The following is a 17181-nucleotide window of genomic DNA, read 5'->3' as shown; positions in this document are numbered from 1 at the left end:
AAATAGAAGAAAAATAAAGTCAGATAACATTACTTGAAGAAAAGACTGCTCACGAAACTTAATGCTTTAGGCTTAAGAGGTAATTTACTTAATTTTGATATAGAAAAAAAAATTTCGCTGTCAGCAGCAGAACTTTTACTGTCAAATTAAACTCAGCAAATCTCCGTCAACTCGTATTATATCATCATCCGAGGAAATGGCGTGCCACAAGGATGTGCACTTAGCCTAAATTGTCTTCCTATTTACGATCAATGATACACCGCCACCAGCGCACCCATCACCAGCGCACCCATCACCAGCGCACCCATCACCAGCGCACCCCATCACCAGCGCACCCATCACCAGCGCACCTATCACCAGAAATCTCAACTCTCTCTCCTCCCCTGAGCAGACGACTGTGCATATATATATATATATATATATATATATATATATATATATATATATATATATATATATATATATACATATATATATATATATATATATATATATATATTTTTTTTTTTTTTTTTTTTTTTTTTTATAATTTGTCGCTGTCTCCCGCGTTTGCGAGGTAGCGCGAGGAAACAGACGAAAGAAATGGCCCAACCCCCATACACACGTACATACACACGTCCACACACGCAAATATACATACCTACACAGCTTTCCATGGTTTACCCCAGACGCTTCACATGCCTTGATTCAATCCACTGACAGCACGTCAACCCCTGTATACCACATCGCTCCAATTCACTCTATTCCTTGCCCTCCTTTCACCCTCCTGCATGTTCAGGCCCCGATCACACAAAATCTTTTTCACTCCATCTTTCCACCTCCAATTTGGTCTCCCTCTTCTCCTCGTTCCCTCCACCTCCGACACATATATCCTCTTGGTCAATCTTTCCTCACTCATTCTCTCCATGTGCCCAAACCATTTCAAAACACCCTCTTCTGCTCTCTCAACCACGCTCTTTTTATTTCCACACATCTCTCTTACCCTTACGTTACTTACTCGATCAAACCACCTCACACCACACATTGTCCTCAAACATCTCATTTCCAGCACATCCATCCTCCTGCGCACAACTCTATCCATAGCCCACGCCTCGCAACCATACAACATTGTTGGAACCACTATTCCTTCAAACATACCCATTTTTGCTTTCCGAGATAATGTTCTCGACTTCCACACATTTTTCAAGGCTCCCAAAATTTTCGCCCCCTCCCCCACCCTATGATCCACTTCCGCTTCCATGGTTCCATCCGCTGACAGATCCACTCCCAGATATCTAAAACACTTCACTTCCTCCAGTTTTTCTCCATTCAAACTCACCTCCCAATTGACTTGACCCTCAACCCTACTGTACCTAATAACCTTGCTCTTATTCACATTTACTCTTAACTTTCTTCTTCCACACACTTTACCAAACTCAGTCACCAGCTTCTGCAGTTTCTCACATGAATCAGCCACCAGCGCTGTATCATCAGCGAACAACAACTGACTCACTTCCCAAGCTCTCTCATCCCCAACAGACTTCATACTTGCCCCTCTTTCCAAAACTCTTGCATTTACCTCCCTAACAACCCCATCCATAAACAAATTAAACAACCATGGAGACATCACACACCCCTGCCGCAAACCTACATTCACTGAGAACCAATCACTTTCCTCTCTTCCTACACGTACACATGCCTTACATCCTCGATAAAAACTTTTCACTGCTTCTAACAACTTGCCTCCCACACCATATATTCTTAATACCTTCCACAGAGCATCTCTATCAACTCTATCATATGCCTTCTCCAGATCCATAAATGCTACATACAAATCCATTTGCTTTTCTAAGTATTTCTCACATACATTCTTCAAAGCAAACACCTGATCCACACATCCTCTACCACTTCTGAAACCGCACTGCTCTTCCCCAATCTGATGCTCTGTACATGCCTTCACCCTCTCAATCAATACCCTCCCATATAGTTTACCAGGAATACTCAACAAACTTATACCTCTGTAATTTGAGCACTCACTCTTATCCCCTTTGCCTTTGTACAATGGCACTATGCACGCATTCCGCCAATCCTCAGGCACCTCACCATGAGTCATACATACATTAAATAACCTTACCAACCAGTCAACAATACAGTCACCCCCTTTTTTAATAAATTCCACTGCAATACCATCCAAACCTGCTGCCTTGCCGGCTTTCATCTTCCGCAAAGCTTTTACTACCTCTTCTCTGTTTACCAAATCATTTTCCCTAACCCTCTCACTTTGCACACCACCACGACCAAATATATATATATATATATATATATATATATATATATATATATATATATATATATATATATATATATATTATCCCTGGAGATAGGGGAGAAAGAATACTTCCCACGTATTCCCTGCGTGTCGTAGAAAGGCGACTAAAAGGGAAGGGAGCGGGGGGCTGGAAATCCTCCCCTTTCGTTTTTGATTTTCCAAAAGAAGGAACAGAGAATGGGGCCAAGTGAGGAGATTCCCTCAAAGGCCCAGTCCTCTGTTCTTAACGCTACCTCGCTATCGCGGGAAATGGCGAATAGTATGAAAAAAGAAAAAAAAAAAAAAAAAAAAAAAAAAAATATATATATATATATATATATATATATATATATATATATATATATATATATATATATATATATATGGCATTCGTCACAACAACACTGCCACACATTCTCAACCGCACGAGTTCAAGCGGCGTTTGCGTTGAACGCCTCAGCGCTGGCGCCCCCCCCCCCCCTCACACAGAAAGGAACTTCAGTTATCCTCCCATGAAGCGGGTCCCCGCTTTCGGTTTCCACCCACACCTCAACTTCCCCTGGACATTTCATCGCGTCCGACATATGGCAACTTCAGCACCTCGCGAGAGAACTCACTAGCATTCCACGTTGACCCCGAGACGAGAGAGAGAGAGAGAGAGAGAGAGAGAGAGAGAGAGAGAGAGAGAGAGAGAGAGAGGGGACCACGGGATCACTCTTCCAAGTGTGAATGGAGTATGAGTGTGTTCGGACACTGATTAGTGTGTGTGGATGCGTGCTTGACATCCTTCGTCCTAATATGCGTACTGGTAATACATGAAAGTCCAGCTGTGGTTAGTGTTGGCAAAGGGAAAAGGGAAAGGGGGGAAAAATAAAGGGGCTGAGAGGGTAAACTGTGGCTGCTGAGAACGACTTGAGAAAGCTTGAAGTCGACGAATAACACAACAGGTTCAAAATCTAGCCTAGGTGGCAGCAGTTGAGGTAATGTCCTCCTCCCCTGTATATCTATACTTCGTAATATTCAAAGTTTTAAACATTTTAACCTCTGGGCCAAGACGACGATGGCGTCAGCTTTGAAAGAAAAAAATAAATAAATCCTTAAAAAGGCACAAATTAAATGGCCGAGCTATCGCAAACCAAAGGGTCGAACCCTCGTCCTCATGGGATCGAACCCTCGTTCTCAAGAGTTCAAACTGTCGTTTACGGTAAGATATAAACATCGTGTGAACATCACTTCCTGGATGCAGACAGCTCCACCCTTACCTAACATCTTCCACGATCAAGGTTTACCCCTCACTATGTTTCCAGTCAGGTTGAGGCTCAATTACCGTAGGAGAATTGGGGCAAATTCTACGCCTGGCAACGATGTCAACATTCTGCTAGCGTCGGTCCACGCCTGGCAACAGTGTCAGCAACCTGCCAGCGTCGGTCCACGCCTGGCAACAGTGTCAGCAGCCTGCTAGCGTCGGTCCACGCCTGGCAACAGTGTCAGCAACCTGCCAGCGTCGGTCCATGCCTGGCAACAGTGTCAGCAGCCTGCCAGCGTCGGTCCACGCCTGGCAACAGTGTCAGCAGCCTGCTAGCGTCGGTCCACGCCTGGCAACAGTGTCAGCAGCCTGCTAGCGTCGGTCTACGCCTGGCAACAGTGTCACCAGCCTGCTAGCGTCAGTCCACGCCCGACACAGTGTCAGCAGCCTGCTAGCGTCGGTCCATGCCTGGCAACAGTGTCAGCAGCCTCCCAGCGTCGGTGTCAGAGCAGGTAAACTTACCGGTAAGACTGAAACAATATCCGGAATTAATTACCCCAAAACTCGCACGTTATTCTGACGGATGCCGTATGAATTCATACGTCCCAGTTTATACTCCCGTGTACGACCTCTCAGTACAGAGGGAACACACGGAGTTCATGAGCAATACATGGAGAATATATGCATCGCTTTACGATAATCACACGGTAATATATACGGTCTCGTCTGCATCACTTTGTGATGATCACACGGTAATATATACGGTCTCGTCTTCATCACTTTGTGATCATCACACGGTAATATATACGGTCTCGTCTCCACATCAGCTACATGAGGAACACGTTCATACGTGGCCGGTGATGGGACCCTCGGATCCCAGGAACCACAGGTAGACCAGTGATGGGTCTCACGGGGTCCCAGACACCACAGGTAGCCCAGTGATGGGTCCCACGGGGTCCCAGGCACCACAGGTGGCTACTGATGGGTCTCACGGGGTCCCAGGCACCACAGGTGGGCCAGTGATGGGTCCCTCGGAGTCCCAGGCACCACAGGTGGCCAGTGATGAGTTTCTCGAGACCCCAGCATTACAGCTGGTCAGTGATGGGTCTCTCAGAGATCCCAGGCACCACAGGTGAGCCAGTGATGGGTTTCTCGAGACCCCAGCATCACAGCTAGTCAGTGATGGGTCCCTCTCTCTCTCTCCCCGGCTCCCGGGTTGGGTCACCAGCCAGGGACCCACCTGGGGCCGCACACCAGCCCGACCACTTTACCCCTCCACATGGCCCTCTCTGTCTCTCATTCGACTGACCTTTTTAAGTACGAAGAGTCTTTCTTTATCTCTCTTGCTCCTCCCATGGGAATGGGGGGGTGCCGGTCAGGTCAAACACCAGAAGCAGCAACACCCAGACTCGTATTCTGCTTACCTCAGCTGAAAGAGGAGAGAAAACACATTTGTAGTCATCGAATCATTCCACTCAGCGTTGGACAAGTGCTCTAGTGTCATAGTGAGATGATGTTGTGTCCTCAAGGCACACCACAACAGCCTGTGTGTGTGCATCCCACACCACACACGACCCTGGCCAACTTGTCACCAAAGGCACTCACGTCACGCCTCCTCCTCCTCTCCTCCTCACATCATATCCGCTCCTCACATCACGCCCCCTCCTCACATCATGTCCTCTCCTCACATCACGTCCTCTCCTCACATCATGTCCTCTCCTCACATCATATCCTCTCCTCACATCACGTCCCCTCCTCATCACGCCCCCTCCTCACATCATGCCTCCTCCTCACATCATGTCCTCTCCTCACACCACGTTCCCTCCTCACATCATGTCCTCTCCTCACATCACGTTCCCTCCTCACATCACGTCCCCTCCTCACATCACGTCCTCTCCTCACATCACGTCCTCTCCTCACATCACGCCCCCTCCTCACATCACGTTCCCTTCCTCACATCACATCCCCCTTCCTCCCCCACTTACACTTGGTCAACCTCACAATTCGTTTTCATCTGTTCATTTACAGTATTTAGTCAGCATCGTTTTATAAAAGGAAAATATATTGTCTTATGCAAGACAGCAATAATGTAGTAAGTACCAGGTGCGCGACACAAAAAAAAAACAGCCAACCAACTTATGATTTCGTATTATAAAATAATTGGACTGGACTCCTCCACACCCCACACACCTCCTCTGTTGCTCACCTCACCCGGGTTCATGCCACCACATGACGCCCTGACCTGCACTAGGGGCATCTTGTACCACGACACAGAACGACGTCAAATTATGCTCATCCACAAGCACGACGAATTTCCCCACAGTCGTTGACGGACAACATGAGATGTTAACTCACACACACACACACACACACACACACACAGACGAACAGACAGGGCTCGCTGCACTTATTTACAGCAAGTAATGAACATGTGACTAAGTTATGAATAACTAAGTAAATGATAATGAATCTTAAAAAAAGAACGATTACAATAAGAATAAAATGGCGTAGCATCTTAACACACAGCATCTGACGGGCGGCTCTCTCTCTCTCTCTCTCTCTCTCTCTCTCTCTCTCTCTCTCTCTCTCTCTCTCTCTCTCTCTCTCTCTCTCTCTCACACACACACACACACACGCACCCCTCGACCATAATGCCAAAACAACATACAGAACTTTACATGTGACCATTATCATGGTGACATGATCATCATACTGATAAGATCATTAGTATACTGATGTGATCATTATCATACTGATATGATCATTAGTATACTGATGTGATCATTATCATACTGATATGATCATTAGCGTACTGACGTGATCATTATCATACTGACGTGATCATTATCATACTGACATGATCATTATCATACTGACGTGATCATTATCATACTGACATGATCATCATCATACTGACGTGATCATTATCATACTGACATGATCATTAGCGTACTGACGTGATCATTATTATACTGACATGATCATCATCATACTGATGTGATCATTAACATACTGACATGATCATTATCATACTGACACGATCATTAACAAACTGACATGATCATTATCATACTGACATGAGTATTATCATACTGACATGAGCATTATCATACTGACAAGATCACTGGTAGAATTATCATACTAACATGATCATTCTCATACTGACAGGGTCATTATCATACTGACATGATCATTATCATACAAACATGATCATTATCATACTGACATGATCATTAAAAATATCAACATGGTCATCATCATACTAATATCATCATTAACATACTATACTAATATGGTCCTTATCATACTAACATTACCATCAACATACTAACATGTTCATTAACATATTAATATGATCATTATCATACTAATAGGGTCATTATGATGCATAATCATTAAACTGTAAACGTGACAATTATCATACAATTATCATACTTAACATGATTATCACCATACTAACTAGATACCTGACATACTAACGTAGCCATTAACATACTAACATGACCAATGTCATACTAACACGACGCCAACGGCAGCGTCATGGAAGTAAGCCACGTCCAGCCTGCCAGTGACACCGGGTTGGTCGGTGACTGACTGTGATCAGACGACCTCCTGCCCCACACTGGTCGACCGTGTCCTACAGTGATGGTCACCTGCAGTGCCGGCACACACACACACACACACCTCCTAACTACTGGTGAACTTCCTGATACTGTGACCTAGTACTGATGGTAGCACTGCTGAGGACGCTACCTAGCACTGCTGAGGACGCTACCTAGCACTGCTGAGGACGCTACCTGGTGATGATGGTAGCACTGCTGAGGACGCTACCTAGTAATGATGGTAGCACTGCTGAGGACACTACCTAGCACTCCTGAGGACGCTACTTGGTGCTGATGGTAGCATTGCTGAGGACGCTACCTAGGACTGATGGTAGCACTGCTGAGGACACTACCTAGTACTGATGGTAGCACTGCTGAGGACGCTACCTGGTGCTGATGGTAGCACTGCTGAGGACGCTACCTGGTGCTGATGGTAGCACTGCTGAGGACGCTACCTGGTGCTGATGGTAGCACTGCTGAGGACGCTACCTAGTACTGATGGCAACACTGCTGAGGACGCTACCTGGTGCAGGTTGTACCACGACTGAGACTAATATGTGCAGGTGATAACACGACTGAGCCAGGAGGCGCCTGTTTGGGCCACAAGGTGGCCACAGTCCACCTAGGTTGCAGTGGTGGAGGAAGGGCAGGTGCTGTTTGGGCCACAAGGTGGCCACAGTCCACCTAGGTTGCAGTGGTGGAGGAAGGGCAGGCGCCTGTGAGGGCCACAAGGTGGCCACAGTCCACCTGGGTTGCAGTGGTGGAGGAAGGGCAGGTGCTGTTGCCTCCTGCAGGACGCCGGGTGTTGCCCCTTGCCCCCCCCCCCCCCCCGACGCCCTAGAGATGCCGTCTGGGGCAGGGGCAGGTGAGTGCGGGGCACCAGCGGGGGGGCAGGTGAGTGAGGGACGTGTTGATCGGAGGTTTAGGTGACGTCCGACGCCATGATTGGTGGATCTGTCGTGGGATTTCAATAGTCCCTCCGGCGAAATTAGACTCATGGCCAACCATTCCTTTTTCTTTCTTTCGTTCTTTTCCTAAACTGTTCAGATTGCGAAACTAGTCAAAGAGAAAAGAAAAAAAATACGAAACCATATCAAAAACTCCTTATGGTCTAGATAACTTGGCTCGTCGGCTTCTGTGGGATGAGAAATTGTCTGGAGGAAACATGGCAGCGATCAAACCTCTTATTTTCTTCAGGCATTTTGAATATCAACTGCTGATTCCTACTCTTCTTCCTCCTCCCTCCCATGTTAATCAGTGGAAGACCACTTGTCAACACAGATCCATGCCACGGCTTCAGGAGGGGGCAGAGAATGTGTGGTGTGTGGACCAAGCGGACCGACCACATGTGTGAGGACCCAAGCAACAGGCCCGAAAAGTTTGTGCGAGAAATAGCCGGAGAAAAGGAGGGACTTGCATGTGGCATTTTATGAGCACGGAGGAAGCGTATGATAGGGTCGACAGAGAAGGCATTGTGGAAGGTGCCAGGAATGTAGGGTGTGGACGGAGAGCTATTACATGCAGTGATGAGTTTTTATTGAGTAAAAGAGTGCTTGCGAGAGGGAAAGGAGATGAATGAGTGGTTCCAAGTTGGGGGTGGGTCCGCGTTAGGGATGTGTGATGACGCCATGGCTCTTTAACCTGCTCATGACGAGCGGTGAATAAAGAGCATGCGAGGGTCTTGGAGAGAGAGAGAGAGAGAGAGAGAGAGAGAGAGAGAGAGAGAGAGAGAGAGAGAGAGAGAGAAGCGGGTCTGTGTGTGTGTGTGGTGGAAGTGAGGAGGTCTGGACGGTGAGCCAGGGGCTGTCTGCAGATGATTCGGCTCTGATAGGAGACTCGAGAGAGAGAAACTGTAGAAGCTGGTGTTGTGGTTCAGGAATGTGTGCGAAAGAATAAAAGTAATGAGCTGAATTTCAGTTATTAGCAATTTTGCTTATGATTGATAATATGTCGTGTTACCGGACTCCGCCTGCAAGCGGTTACTCCGCCAGCGAGGAGTCTCCCTCGGCAAGACTATATCATCGTCAGCGAAAGAGAGTAATAATACCCTCAACGACCTCGACGCTCCGATGGGGTCCATCATTTCTCTGCTCCTGCGCGGAGCGCAGACGCTATGTTGAAGGAGCATAACAATAATGATAATGAAATGATGATAATAATAATAATAATAGTAATAATAATAATGAAATAATAATAATAATAATAATAATAATAATAATAATAATAATAATAATAATGAAATAATAATAATAATAGTAATAATAATAATAATAATAATAATAATAATAATAATAATAATAATAATAATATTAATAATAATAATAACAATAATAATAATAATAATAATAATAATAATGAAATAATAATAATGACAATAATAATATTAATAATAATAATAATAATAATAATAATAATAATAATAATAATAATAAGTAATAATAATATTTTTGATAACAATGTGTTACAGGCTCGTCTGTGCGAGATGTGGCGCCACCTGAGCTAACCAGAGGGACACAATCAATTTCCTTAGCTTCACCAGAGTCCTCACAGTGAGGCACGACACATGCTGTGCCAGGGGCGGGTGGAGAGAGAGAGAGAGAGAGAGAGAGAGAGAGAGAGAGAGAGAGAGAGAGAGAGAGAGAGAGAGAGAGAGAGAGAGAGCAGGTGAGGCAACCTGGCGCCCTAACGAAGTTAATGGCTCACAGTGATGCTGCTGGAAATCATATTTCGGAGTTAGTGTTGTAGTGTCAACAGGCCGGCTAGGGGTGGGAGAAGGAAGGGGAGTAGAGGAACGCTACCCATACCCTTAAGACTAATGGCTCCCCGGGTCATACACCCGCAGTGATCACCACCTCGGTGAAAGGGGTTCGCATCCCCCTGAGCCCACTACTCCCCAACGCACAGATGTGCCAACTGAAGCGAAAAAAGGAACAAAAAAAAAAAATAAACTCCCTCCCTCCCTCTCTCTCTCCCTCCTTCTGACAACTCCATATTACTCGGTTAATAGGGTGAGAGAGAGAGAGAGAGAGAGAGAGAGAGAGAGAGAGAGAGAGAGAGAGAGAGAGAGAGAGAGACGCCCACTTCGCACCTGCGTCATTAAAGAAGCGGTGCAAATGATAAGAATTCAGTACATATATATATATATATATCTATATTTTGATGTCGGCGAAGAGGTGCAGGGAGGCACAAACCAGGAAAAGAGAGAGAGAGAGAGAGAGAGAGAGAGAGAGAGAGAGAGAGAGAGAGAGAGAGAGAGAGAGAGAGAGAGAGAGAGAGAGAGAGAGAGAATGGCCAACCTCTGGACTGCGAGGGGAGAGAGAGAGGGGGAACTTTCCCGCGTAAGTGACCAGGGCTCAGTGTGTGATGCTGCTGATTCTGACTTGATATCTATCGATTCTCGACATAACTTTCTTTCTAAGATTCTTATTTGAATTTTCCCCGTACGTTCGCCTGACCTCATACATGTAGTCTTCTCGCTATATTCCCACTCGGGATGTCTCTCTTCTCATCGTGGATGTGGTTCATCTGCAAGTCTAGCCCTAGTTAACAGTCTAGTAAACAGCTATGTAACATCTGAGGGATACATCCAGCAGGATAAGAACGAGAATGATATATATAGAGACGTAACTCACGAGTCTGTGTTTACTGACTGTATACAGTGAGGCCCCAAACCTCAGAAATCTGATATTATCAAACATACAATTTTCCAATCTTCAACTTCCCTCTGTTTTGTTGATGATGGGGTCAAAGCCCTGTAAAACTTGCCCTCTGCACCCGCTTTGGGTCCGGCAGACAGGGAGGCCTCACTGTCATCTGTCTAACTACATACAGCTTCTGTCTATCCAGCAGTGACAGACCTCTCCCCCCAGCACCATAATTTCGTGACACCTTCCGCAAGGCATCTCTGTCAACCCCTATCTTGTGCTTTCTTCAGACACACACCAAAACTGCCGCCTACAAATCATTCTGTTTCTCTCACGTCATTTTCTCACATCCATTCTTCAGAATCAAACACTTGAACTACACATCCTCTAAGGAAGGTCCCATGACCGGTTCAAGGTAACCCTGGCTTACGTCCATCACCATGTCACCTACACTACCATCCACCCGGCGGAAGCGCACCTCCTCAGCTTCATCACATACAGGTGTTGCCAAACGAAGACGGAATGGACACGACTCAATATTCACCAATCGTATGTCAGCGGATAAGACATAACGTTTCACTAACAAAAAATAAAAGGATAAATGACACCTTGATTTCTTTTCAGAAGGTAAAAATATTCAGGAATTTATATACAACCTACAACTTTCATATTTCTCTCTCCACCACCATCACGAGCTGATGACAATCTACGGTAACTGCACAGTGGTCTGGTGTGGACCTCCTTATACCTGAATTTTTGACTATTTCCATAACATGACAACGAATGTAATAAAAATCTATACTTTCGACTGTACGGTAAATACAGGTTTACTGTGTAATTCAAGCTATGTGTGTTTCATTGCACATGCATCTGCGCCAGCGATATGCATTTATTTCTAAAGCAAACAGAACTTTATGACAAAACCTTGACTAGTTTCTGGCCTCGCTGCAAAACTCGTTTACAATACAAATGAAATACAGCCATTCCAGTTGTATATGTATAGGTGTATAGAGGGACAACATTCAGCAGGTATATATAGGGACAACATTCTGCAGGTATACAGAGGGACAACATTCTGCAGGTATATAGAGGGACAACATTCTACAGGTATACAGAGGGACAACATTCAACAGGTATATAGAGGGATAACATTCTGCAGGTACACAGAGGGACAACATTCTACAACGTTCAACGTACAGTGACACTGTCAGTGTTCGGCCTCATCTGCTCCTCGAGCAAAACCCTCACCAAAACTTCGAGGGCCTCGGCTGAGCCTCAGGAAGGCTCTCTATAGATCACCTTCACCAGCTTAAACTAGAGCAGCCCGGGGGCCTAATGCTGAGACGCCAGTGGCCACCACACTACTCCCCACCTCTCGAACACTAAGACTATTGTTATGTACGTCAGCCACCAACTGTGTCCACTCTGGCTTCAATGACAGGAGCCATGAAGGCCAAGAGAAAGATCCACAGTAACCAGATCCTCCGAGGGACCTCACAACTCCACTGAAAATATCAAAAAAGGAAATAACTGGACTGTTGTTTATCAAGACTCTTATATCGAGTACTGCCAAAGCGATCGTTCGACCGACCGGCTCTGGTGCAGAGGCGTTTCGGGACGAGCTTCCCCTACGTTTGAATATTCAGGTTTTAAAGTACGTGTGGCCGAGGGCAACTGAGTGTAGTTCTAGGCCAAGTGCATACAGCGAGCAGAGCCAGTGGTTAGCCTGGCCAGGACGCTTGCTGGTGTCCGAGCCAGAACCACAACTTCTACCACAACCACATATGCTAACCACTACCACAGGTGGTACTGTTGCTACTACTAGGAGAATAATGATACACTTATTGCAGCAGATATTGACATTACGAGTGGTAGAGACTGCCAGGGTGTTGGTCAGTTAACAGCTAGTGGCAGACACTACGAGTGGTGGAGACTGCCAGGGTGTTGGTCAGTCAACAGCTAGTGGCAGACACTACGAGTCGTGGAGACTGCCAGGGTGTTGGTCAGTCAACAGCTAGAGGCAGACACTACGAGTGGTGGAGACTGCCAGGGTGTGGGTCAGTCAACAGCTAGTGGCAGACACTACGAGTGGTGGAGACTGCCAGGGTGCTGGTCAATCAACAGACACTACAAGTGGTGATCCCTACAAGAGACCGCCTCCCTTCTTGTCCTCCTCGTACTAACACACCAACACAGTGTTGCGTATGTGCACACAGACGAGGCTAACCTGGTACTGTAAACAATCACCCGCACCGAGCGACCCGCTGCTCAAGCGACACGTATTCCTAGAGTAAGATCGCGGGTGATTTAACGTGCACTCATTTGTGGAGGATGACACGGCTCGTATCACAGGCCATCAATATCCGTGTACATCACCACTGCTCCTGGAGGATCACCACTGCTCCTCCTGGAGGAACACCACTGCTCCTGGAGGAACACCACTGCTCCTGGAGGAACACCACTGCTCCTGGAGGAACACCACTGCTCCTGGAGGAACACCACTGCTCCTGGAAGAACACCACTGCTCCTGGAGGAACACCACTGCTCCTGGAAGAATACCACTGCTCCTGGAGGAACACCACTGCTCCTGGAAGAACACCACTGCTCCTGGAGGAACACCACTGCTCCTGGAGGAACACCACTGCTCCTGGCGGAATTCGCAAGTGATCCTGCAGCAGGTATGAGTGCGTCCATCGGTTCCCACTCTGTCTGCCACTCGGTCCGGGCACCGTAAACAGAGAGTGACAGACACACAGATTATAAACGCCTTCATCCCATCACAAAGTTCAGGTTAACCCGTGGATCCAAAATTCGTCTGGTGACGCTGCACTATGGCAACAGCGATAGAGTTACCTCCTCTACACTTACTACTTCGTTCATCACCCCCTGCTAACTGTTCCCTCATCCTCCAGTGCCAATAATTTTTCTCATACTCCGTTGTGAACATTTCTCACATCCTCCACCACTAACACCTCCCTCCTCCTCCTCCTCCAACAGTAATATCTACGTCCTCCAACGATAAGCCTCTCTACTCATAGTTGATCTCCAAGACTCATACGAACCAGCACAGACTCCTCGTCCTCCAAATGTCATCCTCCAGTATCGCCCTCGATCTCCCTCATCCACCAGCAACGAAGGCATCCATCGACAGTGACGCATCTACCGGCAGTGACTCATCAATCAGCAGTGACCCTTCTACCACAAGTCATTGGCAGTGACTCGCCCATCAACAGCGAAGCATCCATGATTCATCTACCAGCAGTGACACACGTCAGTCACTCGTCCACAGCTGTGACTCTCCACTTGCAGTGACCCACACCACCCACCAACGGTGACCCTCGTGTCCAACCGGCCGTAACTCACCTCCCGGCAGCAGTACCTGCCTAGTCACCCGACGCAAAGCAACGTTCCCAGGTACCTCCTTCGTCGTCTCCTACGGGAGGAGCTGGTACCAACCCCATCACCACGTACAGACGTCTAAGACACGTCCGTGGCCGCAGTACCACACACACACACACACACACACAGAAGTCTCCAAAAACAAACCGAACGAAAATGGAAAGATAAGCTTGCGAAAGCTTACTCATCTTTACCTCCTCATCGACAGCCGGCGCGGGCGAAAGGCAGGCAGGCTGGCATGCAGACAGGGAGGAAGGGAGGGAGGTGGTCGTTCACGCTGTACCGAGACCACAAACTGAAAACCAAAAACCAACAAGAATTTCTCCAATACTTTTGTCTCTTTCTCTCTTGAGACGACAGAACTCAAGGTTGGGACTGCCTCTCGCGCTACTTGCGGCAATAAATCAATTACATTTTGCTCGTTGTAGTGCAGTAAACCACGGATTATTCCCATTTTTATTAAAGGTAACCTAAAGTTCCGTTTCGAAGGGAATTTTAGCCCAACGCAGACACGCGCGCAGCGACAAACGTTGATGCTTCGCTTACAATGGAAGTCGATTGTTGATGCTTCGCTTACAGTAACTGGGAGTCGAATGACAGCAGTTATCAGCCAACAACATCATACACATGGGAAACCTCCAGTTTTATAGCCACAAGCATTAACAAATGAAGCTTCCCCCCCACCCTCATTCCCACAACATCCCGACTTTAGTGTATATAAAAACAAAACTCACTAATTCTCACGGATCTGGTTACCTCATGATAACGAGAGAGGCGTCAGCTATCATAAAATTCCGGGGCTGTCGAGTCATTTACCCAGCAGCACAGAATGTCACTCACTTACGTATTATAAAGTCTGCTTGTGTTATACGACTCTCTCTTTACTTTCGTATTCCATACAATATTCTATACTCTCGTATTCTATATAAGATTCTATACTGTCGTATTCTATACAATATTCTATACTCTCGTATTCTATACAAGATTCTACACTCGTATTCTATACAAGCTTCTATACTTTCGTATTCCATACAAGATTCTACACTCGTATTCTATACAAGCTTCTATACTTTCGTATTCCACACAATATTCTATACTTTCGTATTCCATACAAGCTTCTATACTTTCGTATTCCATACAATATTCTATACCTTCGTATTCCATACAAGATTCTATACCACCACTGGTGTTAGTTCATAAAACTACACGAGCATTTTAAATTTGTCTGCTGTACACTAATGGAGTAGAGGTACTTCCTAATGAAGATGTGGTTCAACCATCACTCTGGCGCTGCTCCAGTGTCTCTTGTGTCACTAATAACTGAACGAAATATGGTCGTCCTGTTGGGGCTTGATTCGCGGTTCGTGTGTCAACATTTGTGTCACCAGTCCGTCTCCCCGTGTTGGTCGTCGCCAAGTTAAATATGTGTCTCATAAAGTTAATGTAACACACGTAATACTCGCTCTGTCTTCCCTTAAGAGCAATAACTCTAGTGCAGATGAGCTCTCTCTCTCTCTCTCTCTCTCTCTCTCTCTCTCTCTCTCTCTCTCTCTCTCTCTCTCTCTCTCTCTCTCGGGGCTCCTCGCCCCTCAGCCTTATGATGGCAATACAACGGTCGTTTTAACACACACACACACACACATACCTTACGTCACCCCGTCTGGGAGCCGTGGACTCGCGTCTTTTAATCTCCCCTGGTGTCGTAACATACAGTTAATAGCCCAGTCTGCCTTTGTGTCCCAAGCACCAGTTCACAGCATTAGAATCAGATAACATTCTCATGAGGTGGAGGGAGTCTATACTAGTGTCCCAGAACCAATGGCGTATTTCATGACCAGGCAAGGTAACCCCACAACCCCACTGCTCGCCTTGCTTGATTGGAATCTAATGCGGCGTTGATCGCTACGCGGGCCCGCGAGCCGCAGGTGTCCCGCGCTTGTATACCCTGCAGTAAGACCAAAAAATTCTGTTTACACCCTTGCAGTAAGACCAAAAAATTCTGTTTACACCCTGCAGTAAGAGCAAAAAATTGTTTACACCCTTGCAGTAAGACCAAAAAATTGTTTACACCCTTGCAGTAAGACCAAACAATTCTGTTTACACCCTTGCAGTAAGACCAAAAAATTCTGTTTACACCCTGCAGTAAGACCAAAAAATTGTTTACACCCTGCAGTAAGAGCAAAAAATTGTTTACACCCTTGCAGTAAGACCAAAAAATTGTTTACACCCTTGCAGTAAGACCAAAAAAATTTTTACACCCTTGCAGTAAGACCAAAAAATTCTATTTACACCCTGCAGTAAGACCAAAAAAATTCTGTTTACCTAAGTTCGTCCCTCACTCTCTATTGACCAACAATCTAAAGATGTAGTACTATCTATCCTTATCAAACATAAGTCTTATCCAAACATCAATTAACTGTGTATTCATAAAGATTAACCCACAGGGTTGTCAATCCAATGAAATTCCGTATTTCAATCGCCTTCCAAACTCGCAAAAATTCGCAATTTTTTAGGGGAGAGAAAGTTGTTACTGAACTGCTTGCGTCAGGTGACGCACGCACGCCCCCTCGAGACCTACTCCCACCCCATGTTTCGCCGACAGGAGAATCCAAAGAACCAGTTGGCAATCATGAGTTTCAAGGTGTAAAACTCTCTCTCCCCCCGTCATACACAAATAAAACACACACACACACACACACACACACACACACACACGCAACACACACACACACTCACACACACACACACACACACACACACACACACACACACACACAGCTCCATGTGGAAAATATCAATCATTTAAGCAGTGGAAGATACGCTGAAGAAGAATCGTGGAGACAGGGGGCTGGGGGGAGAAGACATTTAAATGATGCAAATGGAGACAGAGAAGGAGAGATAAGAGATAGACGTGTCAAGAATGGGAGAATGAGATTGAGAAATATTCATGGAGAATATTTCTGGAGGAGAAGTTTTAACCCCCCACAAGGATGTGTGGGAGAT

At 46.2% G+C, this 17181-nt stretch overlaps 1 protein-coding gene across 2 annotated transcripts in view; it reads right to left on the bottom strand.

Annotated features, from left to right (window-relative positions):
* Positions 1 to 17181, bottom strand: part of LOC139752890 (uncharacterized) — a 229513-nt gene that overhangs the window by 185275 nt on the left and 27057 nt on the right. The window contains exon 2 of one of the 2 annotated variants that reach the window (XM_071668916.1): positions 4843 to 4962. The exons of the other annotated variant lie outside the window; for it this stretch is intronic. The gene's annotated coding sequence lies outside the window, so the exon portion shown is untranslated. The remainder of the gene's footprint in view (positions 1 to 4842; positions 4963 to 17181) is intronic. 2 annotated transcript variants of the gene reach the window in all.

Source organism: Panulirus ornatus, chromosome 13, assembly GCF_036320965.1.
Source record: "Panulirus ornatus isolate Po-2019 chromosome 13, ASM3632096v1, whole genome shotgun sequence".
NCBI lineage: Eukaryota > Metazoa > Arthropoda > Malacostraca > Decapoda > Palinuridae > Panulirus > Panulirus ornatus.
This window is presented reverse-complemented; position numbering and strand designations above follow the sequence as displayed.